Source organism: Ranitomeya imitator, chromosome 1 (assembly GCF_032444005.1).
Source record: "Ranitomeya imitator isolate aRanImi1 chromosome 1, aRanImi1.pri, whole genome shotgun sequence".
NCBI classification, from domain to species: domain Eukaryota; kingdom Metazoa; phylum Chordata; class Amphibia; order Anura; family Dendrobatidae; genus Ranitomeya; species Ranitomeya imitator.
The window spans coordinates 583427823-583444582 of record NC_091282.1 but is presented as its reverse complement, the minus strand read 5'-3'; the positions used below and the strand labels follow the sequence as shown (position 1 = coordinate 583444582).

General features: G+C 45.1%; 1 protein-coding gene across 8 annotated transcripts in view; it reads right to left on the bottom strand.

The window, feature by feature from the left end:
- LOC138680452 (scaffold attachment factor B2-like) overlaps window positions 1-16760 on the bottom strand; it is a 702355-nt gene that overhangs the window by 288512 nt on the left and 397083 nt on the right. The window lies entirely within an intron of this gene.

The window sequence follows — 16760 nt, the reverse complement described above, 5'->3', positions numbered from 1 at the left end:
GGGGTCACTGGTGCAAGTGGTCGGGCGAGAAGATGTAAGGAGCCTGATTACTACTTCTTCTGTAACTGGTTCAAAGTCAGAGAGGGAACTAGATGCAGTTGGAGAGGGAGGACAGTGCATGGTATGAAGAGATTGGGAGATTATTTCCTGTCGAATGTGGTCAATTTTTTTCTTTTAAGTACTTTTGGGTTGAGTAGGGACTGGAACGTGTCAAAGAGACGTTTAGGGTTATTGGACAGGGAGGTGATGAGGGTGTTGAAATAGGTTTGTTTGGAGAGGTGAAGGGCAGAACTAGGTTTTTAGCATGAACTTATAATGAATGAAATCTTCGGGTAGATTAGATTTTCTTTACAGACGTTCTGCGCACCTGGAGCACCGCTGCAGGAAACGTGTTTGCAGTGTGTGCCACGGCTGTCGACGTCTGTGCCAAGTTGTTCTATGTATAGGAGGTGCAGCTTCATCTAGGGCACTTTGCAGGGTTTCATTGTAATGCTTCAGAGCAGAATCAGGACATGAGATGGAGGAGATTGGGGCCAATGAGGATTGCAAGGTCTTCATAAGTTTCTGGGTGTTAATGGCCTGAATGTTTCTATAAGTGTGGAAAGTGGGGGTGACCTGAGTGGGATGGCAGTTCTTGATAGAGAATGAAAGAAGGTTGTGGTCAGAGAGCGGGAGAGGGGAGTTTGTGCAATCATCCACTGAGCAAAGCCGGGAGAAGACCAAGTCAAGGGAGTTTCCATCTTCATGTGTTGGAGAGTTGGTATGCTGCGAAAGGCCAAAAGAGGAGGTTAGAGATAAAAGGTGAGAAGCAGATGGGGAGAGGGGAGAAGCAATGGGGATATTGAAATCGCCCATGATAAGGGTGGGGGTGTCACAGGAGAGAAAGTGTGGAAGCCAGGTGGCAAAGTGATCCAGGAACTGATGAGAGGGGCCGGGAGGACGATACACCACCGCCACTCGCATGGAGAAGGGGACGTAGAGTCTGACAGCATGGACCTCAAAGGAAGGGAATACAAGTGAGGGTACTTGGGGGATAATTTGGAAGGTACATTTGGGTGAAAGGAGCAGACCAACGCCTCCACCTGCTCTGTTGTCCGATCTTGGGGTATGAGAAAAGTGTAGACAGACTCAACAGATGGTTGAGTCTGCTCATACTATGGCCTGGGATTCAGAGGTCTGCTCCAAACCTTCAGTGTCTGCTAGTCAGCAGAGTAGCCCACCCATGAAGCTACACCGCCTGTTTATCTAATTACTAATTTTTAACTGCATCTAGCCCAGGCAATACTTTGTGTCTAGTAGCAGTGTCTGCTACTCAAAAGAGTACCCCACCCATGAAGTAAGCTACACCGCCTTCTTCCTTTCTCAATCTAACCCCTCGGCTCTGGGGTGTCCGCTCTCCCTCGAGCTCTCTCCTTCTCACAGGTGGACTACCGCGTGTATTCACACTGTGGCGAATCTTTTGGGCCCAGGCATAAGAAGTCGTCGAGGTAATGGATAATATGTGCCGCCTTAGAAACGTCCATGACGACCCATTCGAGCAAGCAACTAAACGCCTCAAATAGTGAGCAGGATATGGAGCACTCCATGGGCAAACAGCAATCTATGTAGGAAACAAAGATGGGACACACTGGCGCTATACTGTAAAGGGGGCCCAGGTGCTGCAGGTATTTAGGCAGGCCTGTGCCTGCTCTGCCAAAATAAGGATGAACTAATTTAGTGTAATATACCGCGCTACCAGTGCCTAAAGAATTGATGGCTGCCTAAAACAAATAAATGACTAAATAAATGAACAAAACTAAATCTCACACCCGCTAGATGCGGTATATATTGCACCTGAATAATGCGCTACCTATTGAGCGTGCATACAGCATAATACTAAATAAATGAGTATAGTGGCCACAGTAAATAAATGTATAACTGCGTGCTTATAGCTAATATAGGCAAGTGCCTTACCGAGTGAGGTGAAATTGATATAGAGCTGTCCGTGGTTGGAATGAAATGCCACCCTTCACCGGTACCAGCGGAGAGTGTTGAGGCAAGGTGGCTCACAGGAACTAGTAGTAGAAAAATAGGTGCACACAAGCCAGTGCTACCTGCATACAATGTCCACGGTGAATGTCGGGAACAGAGTGCCACCCTTCACCGGTACCTCCGGCGAAGGTGGAGGCAAGGTGGTTTACAGGAGCTTGTAGTGAGATGGGAGCAAGTCGGCCTGCGCTGTCTGCACTTGGTGCAAATGCTGCTACACAGTGCAGAGCCAGGGAACGTCCCAGCTGCAGGCGTCCCTGGTTACACTGAAGAAAGATGGCCGGCGCTGTCAAAACAGCGTGTGACGTCACAGGCCTACGGAGCCTCACTGGGGCAAAAGACTAACCAACGCGTTTCGGAGTGTACCACACTCCTTCGTCAGGGTTGCCACCCCACATAACTAGCTCAGTATATAAGCACAACTGCGGGCGCCCCGCTGAGAGCCCCATCCTGGCTGCAGATTCAGTTTAACTGCCATACTCATTGTCATAATATGACCACCTTACTATGCTCCCGCAATAAAAATAGTAATAAAATACAATACTAGATGTGAATCTTGCTGAAGTGTCTACTCTTTAAAATATTCATTTAATGTGTATATATAGACAGAGATCTAAAACAGATTAACACACCAACAACAAACGGTTTAATGTACTCTAATAACTAAAAAGGCTACCTTTATTAAACCAATAAAATATGAAAATGGACTGATTAATAAACAACAACCGCACACCTACTGGGTTAGTAAGAAACAAAGAAAATATTTGTGGAGAAAAAAAAAATTTTTTAAATGTTTTATTACATTTTTGATTTTTTGTGCTGTTTTTTGGGCATTTTAGAATTTTTTATTTTTATTTATTTTTCTAAGGTTTTTTAGAAAGTTTTTTTTATTTTTTTTTTAAAAATACATTAAAATTTATTGAAAAACAAGTCTAAAAAATATAGAAAAAAATACCTGAATATCAGATTACAGGCTCATTGCAAACAAAATGCCTTCCGTACACAATATTAAATATTTAATATCCAATATGTAATATTCATGAAGGGGGGAGAAACTCCGTCAAAATAACAATAACCTGTTGGATGTCACCTCATGATCTTCAAAATGCATATAATTCAAGTTCCCAATTCAACCCTTTGGGGTATAAACTGTCTAAGGAAAAAATCCATTGGGATTCTAGTCTCGACATTTTCATGAGGAAATCTCCCCCCCCCCCCCCCTCTATCCGGACGCACAGTTTGTATACCGCAAAAGTGTATACCTTTTAGGGATTGCCCGTGTTTCTCCCTAAAATGTCGCGAGAGTGGATGTCCTGTGAATTCCTTTTGTATATTTTTACAATGCTCTTTTATGCGTACTTTTAGTTTTTTTTTGTACGCCCCACATACAATTTCTTGCATGGACACTGAATTAAGTAAATAACTCCGGTGGTGTGGCAGGACATAGAATCTTTAATTGTAAATTGTTTGGTTCCATCCGAGTCAAAAAATGTTAATTGTCTTGTTTTTTTGAAACTAGCGTGCATGCATCCATAGCACCCTTTGCACGGTTGAAATCCTTGTTTGAAAGAATTGGGCATTGACACTCCCCTGATTGTTTTATAAGGACCATTCTAGTAGTGGGCTATCAGATGGCCTAAAGGTACCTTCACACTCAACGATATCGCTAGCGATCCGTGACGTTGCAGCGTCCTGGCTAGCGATATCGTTGAGTTTGACACGCAGCAGCGATCTGGATCCTGCTGTGCCATCACTGGTCGGAGCTAGAAGGCCAGCACTTTATTTTGTCTCTGGATCTCCCGCAGACCTCGCTGAATCGGCGTGTGTGACGCCGATTCAGCGATGTCTTCACTGGTAACCAGGGTAAACATCGGGTTACTAAGCTCAGGGCCACGCTTAGTAACCCGATGTTTACCCTAGTTACCAGCGTAAACGTAAAAATAAAAAAAAACACTACATACTTACCTTCCGCTGTCTGTCCTCCGGCGCTGTGCTTCTCTGCACTGACTGTGAGCGCCAGCCGGAAAGCACAGCGGTGACGTCACCGCTGTGCTTTCCGGCTGGCGCTCACAGTCAGTGCAGAGAAGCACAGCGCCGGAGGACAGACAGCGGAAGGTAAGTATATAGTGTTTGGGTTTTTTACGTTTACACTGGTAACCAGGGTAAACATCGGGTTACTAAGCGCGGCCCTGCGCTTAGTAACCCAATGTTTACCCTGGATACCAAGGGACCGGCATCGTTGGTCGCTGGAGAGCTGTCTGTGTGACAGCTCTCCAGCGACCAAACAGCGACGCTGCAGCGATCAAGATCGTTGTCTGGATCGCTGCAGCATCGCTAAATGTGAAGGTACCTTAAGGATTGGGCCTTGCGGTATATAAATATAGGATGGCTCGGGAGGTGCTCTCCTATTACCTTGTCCTTTTGTAGGACCAACCAATGCTTACGTATAATATTGGTAAATCTATTGTGCCTGGCATGGAACTGCGTTATGAATGGTAACTCAAAAATTTGCTGTTGTAGATTTACAACTCCTGTTGTGACGGTCTTATTATTATTACTCTTCAACAAGATTTCCCTCGACAGTGAGGCCACCTCCCTACATGCTTTATCCAACACTGGTCTGGGGTACCCTTTTTCCAAGAATTGTTGTGTTAAATGAGTAGTTTCCTCTTTGTAGTCCGCAATATTTGAACAGTTGCGTCGTACCCTAGTGTATTGGCTTTTAGGTATGTTTAATAACCATACTGGTAGATGACAACTCGTCATGTGGATGAAGCTATTAGAGTCAACCTCCTTACCGTAGCATCTGGTGCATAGCTGATTACCATCCACATATATATTCAGGTCAAGAAAATTGACACTGGTGGTACTGGTATTTGGTGTAAACTCTAGGCCGTATTGATTATTGTTTAGACCTAAGATGAAGACTTCTAGATCCTCATGGGAACCTTCCCATATAAAGAGGATGTCGTCGATGATTCGACGCCAGATCACTAACCCCTGGGTATAGCTGGCCATCCTTACTGATATGGGATTCCTCCCAGTTAGCGACATAAATGTTTGCATAACTTGGCGCAAACCGCGTGCCCATGGCGGTACCCCATGTTTGAATATAATACTCCTCTTCATACAAAAAATAGTTGTGCTGTAATATAAATTTGATGCAATCCAGAATATATTCGATTTGTGTTTCAGTGTATGTGTTTAGGCCCTGAAGGGAGTGATGGACCGCTTGACACCCTTTTTCCTGATTTATTACTGTGTAGAGTGACTTGATGTCATGGGTCCCTAAGATGTAGTTGCTTTTCCACACAATTCCCGCCAAGACCTCCAATCTATGTCCAGTGTCCTTTAGGTACGCTGGGATCAACCGCATGCATTTCTGCAAATGTACGTCAACGTACCTAGATAAATTAGCTGTTAAACTATTAATACCCGATATAATGGGCCTACCGGGAGGGTTGATGGTACTTTTGTGTAGTGGTAAAAAATGGCGCTACTGGGTTTTTTGTTGAAGATAAAGAAGAATTCTTTTTTATTTATAATGCCTGTAGTTTTACCTCTCTGGGCCAAAATGGTTAATTTGTTAATAAAATGAGTAGTTGGATTGTTGCTTAACTGTTGTGAATTCTGCTCTTGGGTTCCCTCCAGTGGTTGTAGGTGGGAATGCAGTTGTCTCTGAGTCACAGGTCTGGCCAGGTGTTTCTGCTAATTGCTGTTCTGACTGGGATATTTAAGTGTGCAGGATTCATTAGCCCTTTCCAGTTGTCAATGTTTCTTTGGAAGTATTGGATCTCTGCCTGGCCTCACCTGCTTAGCTGCCAGTTCAGCAAAGATAAGTGTCTGTTCCTTTTTCTTAAGCACACTTGCTGTGTGCTTATTTTCAGTGCTGATCTTTTGTTTCTATTTGTCCAGCTTAGACTGTGTCAGCTGTTTTTCTCAGTCTGGTTGGATTCTCTGGAGTTGCAGTTATACTCTCCACGTCTTTAGTTAGATGGTGGAGTTTTTGTATTTTCTGCTGTGGATATTTTGGAAGGGTTTTAATACTGACCGCACAGAACTCTGTCCTGTTCTTTTCTATTTAGCTAGAAGTGGCCTCCTTTGCTAAGCCTGTTTTCTGCCTGCGTGTGTCTTTTCCTCTCCAACTCACAGTCAATATTTGTGGGGGGCTGCCTATCCTTTGGGGGTCTTCTCTGAGGCAAGATAGTTTTCCTATTTCCATCTTTAGGGGTATTTAGTCCTCCGGCTGTGTCGAGGTGTTTAGGTTTTGTTAGGTACACCCCACGGCTACATCTAGTTGCGGTGTTAAGATCAGGGTTTGCGGTCAGTATAAGTTACCACCTACTCCAGAGAAGGTTTTCATGCTGCTCCAAGGCCACCTAATCATAACACTTAACCTTTTATATGTAATTTGGTCAAAGCCTCATGGCTTCCTGATGGTACATGGTGTGATCAAGTATTACTATACCCCCACCCTTATCACCGGGGCGCACGACAATGTCATTATTGGTTTGCAAATCCTTAATTGCCTTCCTTTCTTGTGAAGTCAGATTCTGCGGTGTGTATTTCGAATTTCTCTAATTCAGTTTCCTATTGTCACTAGATACCAACATATCAAAGGACTGGAAGGCACTGGAGTATTCCTGGATAGGGTTAAATCTGGATGGATTAGTCAGAGAGGTATGTATAAATTCCGATGTCCCAATCTCTTCATGATAAGTAGAAACTCATTCTCGTTTTATTAAATATTTTTTGAGGGCTAGATTTCTTAAATATTTTTTCATACTAATATATAGGGTAAATGGGCTAGCCTGTGTAGTTAGCGCAAATTTTAATCCCTTCTGTAGGAGGGAGATTTCATTTTATGTTAGCACATGAGTGCTGAGGTTATATATTTTTTGTGGGTGATTAATTGGACCGCTTATACTTTTCTTTTTGGAGATCTGCCCCCCCTCCTTCCCCCCTCCCTCCCCGTTTACCTCTTTTTGTTTTGTTCGTCTGGCCTGAAAAAAAATCCCGAGTAATATGTTGTTGCCCTCCTGTTCCTCTAGTTTTCTTCAATGCTAGACTACTAGCCCTAATAGGGTTTGTTCTATTAGTATGATGTGCCCTGGTCCCTTTGCTGGATAGTTGCTGCGTGTTTCGGGCTTTCTCATCACCACATGTATTTGTCCGGGAGGCATCAATTCTATTTGGATTTGTCTGACCTATTTCTGTGATCATGGTCGTGCTATGGTGTGCCTCCTCATTTGAAGTATGTGGGATTGATACCTCAGCATCCCCCATATCTAATGTCAAGGGAAAATATCTATTACTACAGCACGCAGAGTTGCTGATGACACTAGTGTTCATGCTGCGAGGATGGGGTGATTCATATACCCCTACATGGATATCTTGCGGTGTTTCAACTGGGGTGTTTGTCATCTGGCTCGGAGAATAGTCCTTAATCAAGGTCTCTCTCCGGCATGCAGATACTGGAGTGTATTGGGTGGTATTCGAGTTAGCATACACGGAGAATTCCATAGAGTTCTCGTCCATATTAGGTGTTAAATTATACTCATCCAGAGTGATGAACTGATCCCCATTATTTTGTGCCGTATTGCTGGATGCTGATGTTGAATGGGGCAGGTTATCTCTACAAAATTTCCTCATTTTTTTCTCTATAATGTCTTTCTCCCGTTCCCTTAGGGTACCGTCTCACAGTGGCACTTTGGTCGCTACGACGGCACGATTTGTGACGTTCCAGCGATATCCTTACGATCTCACTGTGTCTGACACGCTACTGCGATCAGGGACCCCTCTGAGAATCGTACGTCATAGCAGATCGTTTGAAACTTTATTTTGTCACTGGATCTCCCGCTGACATCGCTGAATCGGCGTGTGTGACGCCGATTCAGCGATGTCTTCACTGGTAACCATAGTAAACATCGGGTTACTAAGCGAAGGGCCACGCTTAGTAACCTGATATTTACCCTGGTTACCAGTGCAAATGTAAAAAAAAAAACACTACATACTTACATTCCCGGTGTCTGGTCATGTCCCCCGCTGTCAGCTTCCCGCACTGACTGGTGAGCGCCGGCCGGCCGTAAAGTACAGCACAGCGGTGACGTCACCGCTGTACTTTCCGGCCGACGCTCAGTCAGTGCGGGAAGCTGAAGGCGAGGGACATGACCAGACACCGGGAATGTAAGTATGTAGTGTTTGTTTTTTTACATTTCCAACGGTAACCAGGGTAAACATCGGGCTACTAAGCGCGGCCCTGCGCTTAGTAACCCGATGTTTACCCTGGTTACCGGGGACTTCGGGATCGTTGGTCGCTGGAGAGCTGTCTGTGTGACAGCTCTCCAGCGACCAAACAGCGATGCTGCAGCAATCGACATCGTTGTCGGTGTCGCTTAGTGTGACGGTACCCTTAAGTCTCTGCAAAATATTGTCCACAAGATCCTGATTTTCCTGTGTGAATTCGCATGTTTTGAGTTCATCAAAGGTTTTAACTATCTGGTGGCTCATCTTATTCAAGTTCAGGATACGTTTGCTGATAACAAATTGTAGTGCCTGCATAGAGAAGCCATGGAACATTTGGTCCCATTCCTCCCAAATTTTTGGGTCACCAAAATCCCCTGCCAAATCTTTATGGATTGATAAGCCTCTTGGTACTATATTAGCTTGTACATATTTCTCCAGAGAGGCTACCTCCCACATGTCCCGCATCTCCATATTTAATAATCTTTCTAAGGATTTCAATAAATCTTTAGCAGGATTCACAAATAATATACGTATACCTTTGATCCCTGTCAATCCATAATGCGCTAAGAGCCATAGTAAAGCTGCCTTGTGTGGGCACAGAAAGGGTAAATCCGAAACAAAGATGGGACACACTGGCGCTATACTGTAAAGGGGGCGTAGGTGCTGCAGGTATTTAGGCAGGCCTGTGCCTGCTCTGCCAAAATAAGGATGAACTGATTTAGTGTAAAATACCGCGCTACCAGTGCCTAAAGAACAATTGATGGCTGCCTAAAACAGATAAATGAATAAATGACTAAATAAATGAATTAAAAAAAAATAAAAATAAAAAAAACTTCCTAAAAAACCTTTTAAAAAATAAAAAAAAAATAAAAAAAAATCTAAAATGGCCAAAAAAAACATCACAAAAAATCAAAAATGTTTTCAAAAAAATTCAAACAATTTTTTAAAAAATGTAAAAAAAAAATTTCTCTTATAAAAGATTTTTTTATTATTTTTTTTTCTCTATAAATATTTTCTTTGTTTCTTACTAACCTAGTGTGCTGTTGTTGTTTTTTAATCAGAGTCCATTTTCATATTTTATTGGTTTAATAAAGGTAGACTTTTTAGTTATTAGAGTACATTAAACCGTTTGTTGTTGGTGTGTTAATCTGTTTTAGATCCCTGTCTATATATACACATTAAATCAATATTTTAAAGAGTAGACACTTCAGCAAGATTCACATCTAGTATTGTATTTTATTACTATTTTTATTGCGGGAGCATAGTAAGGTGGTCATATTATGACAATGAGTATGGCAGTTAAACTGAATCTGCAGCCAGGATGGGGCTCTCAGCGGGGCGCCCGCAGTTGTGCTTATATACTGAGCTAGTTACGTGGGGTGGCAACCCTGACGAAGGAGTGCGGTACACTCCGAAACGCGTTGGTTAGTCTTTTGCCCCAGTGAGGCTCCGTAGGCCTGTGACGTCACACGCTGTTTTGACAGCGCCGGCCATCTTTCTTCAGTGTAACCAGGGACACCTCCGGCCGGGACGTTCCCTGGCTCTGCACTGTGTAGCAGCATTTGCACCAAGTGCGGGCAGCGCAGGCCGACTTGCTCCCATCTCACTACAAGCTCCTGTAAACCACCTTGCCTCCACCTTCGCCGGAGGTACCGGTGAAGGGTGGCACTCTGTTCCCGACATTCCCCGTGGACATTGTATGCAGGTAGCACTGGCTTGTGTGTGCCTATTTTTCTACTACTAGCTCCTGTGAGCCACCTTACCTCAACACTCACCGCTGGTACCGGTGAAGGGCGGCATTTCATTCCAACCACGGACAGCTCTATATCAATTTAGGCTGACGGACACCTTACGCGGTAAGGCACTTACCTATATTAGCTACAAGCACGCAGTTATCATACATTTATTTACTGTGGCCACTATACTCATTTATTTAGTATTATGCTGTATGTGCACGCTTAATAAGTAGCGCATTATTCAGGTGCAATATATACCGCATCTAGCGGGTGTGAGATTTAGTTTTATTTATTCATTTATTTAGTCATTTATTTGTTTTAGGCAGCCATCAATTGTTCTTCAGGCACTGGTATCGCGGTATTTTACACTAAATCAGCAATCTATGTAGCATGCTCCTTCACAGAAGCAGCCCAATAGGCGGACACTTTTCGGAGGCACAGGTAGTAACCGGAACACCCCCTCAATGTCTGTTTTGGCCATTAGGGTGCTCCTTCCCAACTTCTTGACTCGCCTGATTGCCTCGTCAAAGGAGGTACAGTACATAGTACTGTACTTGGTTTCGAGTCGATGTTGTCATTTACTGACCTGCCCCTTGGATATGACAAATGGTGTATTAGTCTGAATGTATTGGGCTTTTTTTTGGCACGACTCCCAACAGGGATACCACTATGCCATTCTACCTTCAGATATTTCTTTTTTAATTTTTTTTGTCACGACGTCTGGGTGTTGGTAGGCTGATTTTAGATTTTTACTCCCGCCTTTCTTGATTTTAGAAGGGCATGACTTGCCTATATCTGTGTCTCCTCCACCTCTTTTCTTTTCACATGACTATATGTACTTGTGACTTTTCCATGTGTTTGTTGTGTCTTCTGAGCAGTTTTTCAGCTTTTAGACACCTTTTAAGGTGTTTTCTATGTGCTTTCTATGTGTTTGTCTGCCATTGGTTTCAATGGGGTTCGACGACCGAACCGAACTCGAACACTAGGGGGGTGGCTCAACACTACTCAGCTCTGCTAGTGCCTGAGCATCTGCTCTGCTCTAATAGCCAGGAGCAGTTTCAGCGCCGAGAGCTTATACCAGGGTTTCCGTGTAAATCTCTGAAATACGTGATTCAGACAGAACCACCGGTGGGAGATTCCCTATAATGAAGCAGATGGAGGCACTTAACGCCATAGGACCTGTCATCCAGCGGTGTCCGTCTTTTTAGGCGTACATAGTTTTGTGCACCTCTGAAAGGAAGGACAGCGCTGAACAGAGGCCAGACGAAGCACAGAGCAACTGCTGCCTCATAGTGAATAGATTCGGGGTTTTATCTGTCAACGTAGTTCGGAGATTTAGATGGAAACTCTAAAGTATGTGCTCCGTGTAGAGAACTGGATAAATGTGACCCCAAATGTTATGTAAAATGTCCCCAAAAAAAGCTTTGCTTCAACTCAATCCACAAAAAAAGCAAGTCCTCACTCAGGTCAGTCATCTGTTAACGGAAATATAGGGGGCTTCCACGTTACTGGTAGCACAAAGAATCTGGAAAAGCCAAATGGTTCATTGCCCCAAAAATAAATTCAGCGATCCAAATGCCCTCCTCCCTTGTGAGCCCCACATTTGGCAAGGGTATAATTTCCAATACGGGGTCACTTAGGGGGGTGTGTGTGTGTGTGTGTGTGTGTGTGTGTGTGTGTGTGTGTCCGTCCGCGCATGTATTCTGCTCTCTAGCACTTAGGGGCTCTGTATATATACATACAGTCCGCAAACTATTCTAGGCAAATCTGCGCTTCAGGTGGCAAATAGTGCTCCAACCCTACAGACACTCTCCGTATGGCTAAGCAGTACTGTACATCCATATGATGTATTTCTATATTCAGCAGAAATTGTGGAACAAAATCTGGTGCCAATTTTACCCACTTCTTGGGTGAAAATGTTAAATCTGTGGCCAAAACAAAAATTTTGTAGTAAAAATGTACCGTATTCTTCGCTTTATAAGACGCACCTGAATATAAGACTCACCCCCAAATTTGGAGAAAAAGAGAAAAATAATTTATGTTAAATGGGGGTCTGTCTTATAATGCCAGTGTCCGTCTTATAAATCATATAACCCCCATCCTTGCGCTAGCACATGCTCCCCTGTGCTGCTGTCAGGCACATGCCCCCCCGGTCACTATATGCCCCCCTGGGTCACTATATGCCCCCTTGTGCTGGCAGACACATGCCCCCCTGTGGCACATGCCCTCCGGTCATAATATGTCCCCCTGTGCAGGCAGGGACATGCCCCCCTGTGCTGCTGGCAGGCACATGCACCCCTGGTCACAATATATACCCCCCTGTGCTGCTGACAGGTACAGCCTCCCAGTACCTATATACGCCCCCAGTGCTGCTGGCAGGTACAGCCCCCTCGTCACTATATGCCCCATGTGCTGCCACATGCCCCCCCTGTGCTGATGGCAGACACATGCTTCCCCCCCCCCCCCTGTGCTGGTGGCAGACACATGCTCCCCCCTCCCCCCGTGCTGCTGGCAGACATGCATCCCCCCCCTGTGCTGCTGGCAGGCATGCTTCCCCCCGTGCTGCTGGCAGACACATGCATCCCCCCCCCCCGGGCTGCTGGCAGATACATGTTCCCCCCCCCCTGTGCTGCTGGCAGACACATGTTACCCCCCCTGCTGGCAGGCACATGATAAAATAACAAACACTTAACTCACCTTCTGATGATGGCTCCATGCGCTTCCTGTTTCCCAGGCATTGGATCATGTCACTATATGCCCCATGTGCTGCTGGCAGACATGCCCCCCCCCCCCCCCTGTGCTGATGGCAGACACATGCTTCCCCCCCTGTGCTGATGGCAGACACATATTCCCCCCCCCCCTCCCGTGCTGCTGGCAGACATGCTCCCCCCCCTGTGCTGCTGGCAGACACATGCTCCCCCCCCCCCTCCCTGTGCTGCTGGCAGACACATGCTCCCCCCCCCCCCTGTGCTGCTGGCACACACATGCTACCCCCCCCCCCTTCCTGGGCTGCTGGGCCTTCTGATGATGGCTCCGTGCGCTTCCTGTTTCCCAGGCATTGGATCATGTGACCTGGGCACACAGTGATGTCATCACTGTGCTGTGCCGATCACATGATCATCGGATGTCAGCACAGACACAGGAAGCACAACAAAGAAGCTGGGAACACACAGCCATCATCAGAATGTGAGTTAAGTGTTTGTTATTTTATCATGTGCCTGCCAGCAGCACAGGGGGAAGCATGTGTATGCCATCAGCACAGGGGGGGGGCATATAAGAGTGACCGGGGGGCCATATCCATGATGGGAGGGGGGAGATGCAGGCACCACCGAGGTGATGGACAGCAGGTGCAGTGAATATTACATGAGGCTAATGAGCGGGAGCACAGGACCCCCTGCTGTCTCAGCAGCTGGCAGCCAGCCCACCACAGCCCCCTGACACCACTCCAGAGCCCCCCCCCCCCCCCCCCTCTACAGCACAGCACACAGATTCGGATTGTAAGACGCACCCCCCACTTTCCCCCAAAATTTGGGGGAACAAAAGTGCATCTTATAATCCGCAAAATACGGTAATTATTTTTTCTTCACTGCCCAATGGTATAAAATTCTGTGATACACCTTTGGAATTAATATGATCATTACACCCCTTGATTAATTCATTGAGAGGTGCAGTTTGTAAAATGGGGTCACTTATGGGGCGTTCTACTGTTACGGCACCTCAGGGGCTCTCCCAGTGGGTCAGGCACCCTCAAACCATAATGGTAAAATCTGCAGTATAATATGGTACTCCTTCCCTTTTGCACTGTGCCTCAAAAGAAGTTTTCATCTACACATGGGGTATTGGGGCACACAGGAGAAATAGCACAACAAATTCTAGGGTCCAAACCAAAAAGTAAAATAGTCCACACTAAACAGCTGCTAAATCACTGGTATAGGGTATACAAAGCTTGCTATGCGTTAAACACACCAGTTCATTGGATTCGGGTGCTCAATGACAAAAACCAAAGTCCAATACGATGTGCAAAGAGCAAAAAAAGAGCACTCACCATCCAAAAGAATTCTTAGTCTTTATTATGGCATTAAAATAACAGCAGGGTCCCATAGGGAGAACAGTAGTGTCAAGAGACGACGGCAGTTTTCCGCTGCCGCACTTCTACGGGTCTGATGCGAAACGGCCGTCGTCTTGACACTAATGTTCTCCCTATAGGACATTGCTGTTATTTTAATGCCACAATAAAGACTAAGAATTCCTTTTGACGGTGAGTGCTTTTTTTTGCTCTTTGCACATCAAATTCTAGGGTCCATTGTCTACTGTTACCCTTAAGAAAATTTGCGGGAGAATTTTTTTTCCCCTTTCTTAGCTCTGTTATAAACTTCTGTAAAGCACCTGGTGGTTCAAAATGGTCACCATACAACTAGATAAGTTCCTTGAGGGGATATAGTTTCCAAAATGTTTCCAATGTTTAGGCACATCAGGGGCCCTCCAAATGTGGCATGGCATCCGCTCTCGATTTCAACCAATTTTGTGTTCAAAAGGTCAAACTTTTTCTCCTTCCATTTCGGGCTCTGCCGTGCACCCAAACAGTGGTCTTCCTCCACACATGAGATAACTGCATACTTAGGAGATTGCACAACAATTTTTGGGGTCCATTTTCTCCTGCTACCTTTGTTAAAAAAAATAAAAAATATGGTGCCAATAGATTATTTTTGTGGAAAAAATGATTTTTAATTTTCACGGCTCTACGTTATAAACTTGTGTGAAGTACCTGGGGGCTCAAAGCGCTCAAACATCTAGATAAGTCCCTTGAGGGGTCTAGTTTCCAAAATGTGGTCACTTGTGGGGCGTTTCCACTGTTTAGGCACATCAGAGGCTCTGCAAGTGCAACATGTCGTCCGTTCTCAATTCCACCTAATATTGCGTTCAAAACATGAAACAGTGCTCATTCCCTTCCAAGCCCTGCCATGCGCCCAAACAGTGGTCTTCCTCCACACATGGAGTATCGGGCGTGCAAGAGAAATTGCACAGCAAATATTGTGGTTCATTTTCTCATGATACCTTTGAGACAAAAAAAAAAAATTTGTGTCCGAAGTAAAATTTGTGTGAAAAAAAGGTTAATGTTCATTTTTTCCTTCCACATTTCTTCAATTCTTTTGAAGCACCTGAAGGGTTAATAACACTTCTTGAATGTGGTTTTGAACACCTTGAGGGGTGCAGTTTTAGAATGGTGCCCCTCAAAGTCACTTCAAATATGAGGTGGTCCCTTAAAAAAAAAAAATAGTTTTGTAAATTTTTAGGGAAAATTGAGAAATTGCTGGTCAACTTTTAACCTTTATAACTTCCTAACAAAAAAAATATATACCGTATATATTCAATTATAAGCCGAGATTTTCAGCCCATTTCTTTAGGCTGAAAGTGCCCCTCTTGGCTTATACTTAAGTCATTGTCCTAGGGGTCGGCGGGGGAGGGGAAGTGGCGGCTGTCACAATCACCTGCTCCAGGTGCTGTCCCTGCTTCTCCGATGGTCTCTGGGCACCGGCAGCTCTTCCTGTGTTCAGCGGTCACGTGGTAACCCTCATTAAAGTAATGAATATGGACGCCACTCCACTCCCATAGGGAAGGAGCGCATATTCATTAATGAGAGGTACCTTGTGAAAGCTACCGGCGCTGGAGAGAGAAGCAGGGACCATGTCAGGAGGGTGAGTAAAACGGGGGAGGGTGAGCCGTCAGATATTCACCACCGGGCTCCATCTTCTGCGTCCTCTGGCTGTGACGTTCATGTCAGAGGGCACAATGATGTGGATAATGCGCGCCCTCTGCCTGTGAACAGTCACTGCAGAGACCCGGAAGACACAGCGGCGTGCGGCGGCACGAGGACAGGTGGATATCGCAAATGTCGGGGGCCTGAGCGAAGAGAAGTGAGTATGTCTTTTTATCGCAGCAGCATATGGGGCATATTAATCTATGGAGCATCTTATGGAGCCATCAACCTTTGTGCAGCATTGTATGGGGCAAATGTTTCTATGGAGCATCTTATGGGGCCAGCCATAATCAACCTTTATGTAGCATTGTATGGGGCAAATGCTTCTATGGAGCATCTTATGGGGCCATAATCAACCTTTATGCAGCATTGTATGGGGCAAATGCTTCTATGGAGCATCATATGGGGCCATCAACCTTTGTGCAGCATTATATGGGGCAAATGTTTCCATGGAGCATCTTATGGGGTGCATTAAACTTCATGGAGCATTATATGGGGCTCCTGATTCCTGATTTTTTTTTCTTTTTTTACTTTTTGAAGTGCAGTTGGGCCCTGATGGCTTTGTAAGTTGCGGCCTCTGTTCACATGGGCGCATTACAGTTAGCACTGGACAGCAAGTAACAGGGCGATTATTAATAGTCTGTGATCCAGATGCTGTGCATACACTGTGTGAACACTGCTGCAGATTATTTATTTGCACTGGTGTGCCAAGCGGCCAATCCCTGATTGTAGGCTGGCTGTCTCATTTGGTATTACCGCACCTGTGTAGTCGCCATCTTTACATGGGCCCTCTGCACCATAATAGTGCATTTGATTTGAGGCCTAGACAAGTAAGTACCTTTGCCCGTTTTTCTGTGGTGGTTTTTTTCATGAACTTTATGGAGCATTATATGGGGCTCCTGATTCTATATGGAAATTCAAAAACAAAACCTACTGATGTCTCAATTTTACTTTTATTAGTATCCACTTTTATTTTTGAAATTTACCAGTAG